Source organism: Sardina pilchardus, chromosome 17 (genome assembly GCF_963854185.1).
Source record: "Sardina pilchardus chromosome 17, fSarPil1.1, whole genome shotgun sequence".
NCBI lineage: Eukaryota > Metazoa > Chordata > Actinopteri > Clupeiformes > Clupeidae > Sardina > Sardina pilchardus.
The window spans coordinates 13,279,778-13,281,951 of NC_085010.1; positions in this window are offsets into that span (position 1 = coordinate 13,279,778).

The following is a 2,174-nucleotide window of genomic DNA, read 5'->3' on the forward strand; positions in this document are numbered from 1 at the left end:
AGTCTGTTTCACCAGCACCATATTTCCTGGGTGCAGTTGAAAATAAAAACGGGAGTGATGAACAATGGACAATACAGTTTACAATTGGAACAACACTGGTCAAATTTAAAATTGACACAGGTGCAGATGCAAATATAATGGGAGAAGAAACATTCAACAAATTAGTTCCTGACAAGAAATTAGAGCCATCAAACGTTACACTGTGCAGCCCAGGTGGTCAGTTGGACTGTTTAGGAAAGTTTCAAGCTAGCACAGAATACAAAGGAAAACCATACTCTTTTCCAGTATATGTCATCAGTGGCAAAAACGCAAACAATTTGCTAAGCAGAGACACAGCAATGGCAATGGGGCTGGTGAAGCGCATTGAAGAAGTCCACAACGCGTTTGGTGAGCACGGAACTCTTAAAACTGAACCCGTTAAAATCCAGTTAAAAGGAAATGCTCAGCCATACATAGTGCATACTGCTCGACGGGTCCCTCTGCCTCTTTTGCAAAGTGTCAAGGAGGAATTAAAGCGCATGGAGGAGCACGACGTCATAGAGCCGGTGACTGAACCTACAGACTGGTGTGCACCTATGGTGCCAGTTCCAAGGAAGACTGGAAAAGTGCGCATCTGCGTGGACTTGAAGAAGTTAAACGAAGCTGTGAGGAGAGAGAGGTACGTCCTTCCCACTGCAGAGGAAATCACTGCAAAGCTGAGCGGCGCAACGATGTTTACATCCCTAGATGCTGCCTCAGGATTTTGGCAGATTCCTCTTCACCCAGAAAGCAGCAAGTTAACCACCTTTATAACACCCTTTGGGAGATTCGCTTTCAAACGACTCCCATTTGGAATTACAAGCGCTCCAGAAATTTTCCAGCGGAAAATGACAGAGACCCTCAACGACCTTGAGGGTGTGGCTATCTTTATGGATGATGTCCTGGTGTATGGGGACAATCCAGAGCAGCACGACCAGCGTCTCAGCAAGGTGTTGGAGAGAATAGAGTCAGTAGGCCTGAAGCTGAACAAAGAAAAATGTAAGTTCAGACAAGACAAGCTTCACTTCCTGGGTCAAGTCATTGACAAATCAGGTGTGAGACCTGACCCTGACAAAGTCATGGCAATCCGTGAGCTCCCACCACCACAGAATGTGCAAGACCTAAAGCGTATTCTGGGCATGTTTAATTACCTAGGGAACTACATTCCTAATTTGTCTACAGTAGGTCAGCCACTATATGAACTCTTAAGGTCCAAGTCAGTATGGACGTGGGACCACTCTCAGCAGGAGGCATTCCAGCGAATCAAAGACATCCTGTCCACTTCTCCAGTCCTAAAGTTCTACGATGTGGACCGTCCTACTGCCGTCTCAGCTGACGCCAGCAGTTATGGCATAGGCGGAGTACTGCTGCAGCTACATGACGGCGAATGGAAACCTGTGGCATACTGCTCACGTTGTCTGTCTGATGCAGAGACCAGATATGCACAGATTGAGAAGGAGTGTTTGGCGAGTGTCTGGGCCTGTGAGAGATTTGAAAAATACCTGTGTGGCCTTGAGAGCTTCAAATTGGTCACTGACCACAAGCCTCTGGTGCCACTCATGAATCAGAAAGACCTAGACAACGTGCCCATACGGTGCCAAAGGTTACTCATGAGACTTATGAGATTTAAACCGATGGCCGAATATGCTCCTGGGAAGACCTTGACAGTGGCCGACACACTTTCACGGAGTCCACTACAGTGCCAGGAGAAGGAGACTGACACTCACTCCGACGTAGCGTGCTACATAGCAGCTGTTGTTGATGCCATGCCTGCCACCCCACAAAGGCTTGAGGCTATAAAGATTGCTACAGCAGCTGACTGTAACCTTCAATTGGTGTTGCAGTATGTAAAGTCAGGGTGGCCAGAGTACATAAGCCAGGTCCCAGCAGCAATCAGGGAATATTTTCCCAGAAAAGCTGAATTATCTGAATGCAATGGGATTGTCATCAGAGGCAGCCGTATGGTGATTCCAGATGTGCTACGGACAGACATCCTGAACCGAATACACGACGGACACCAGGGATTGACAAAGTGTAGAGAGCGAGCCCATGCGTCCGTATGGTGGCCCGGCATCTCATCTGAAATCCAACAAAAAGTCCAGACCTGTCAGGTGTGCCGTGAGATGAAGCCCAGCCAGCGGAAAGAACCTCTCGTC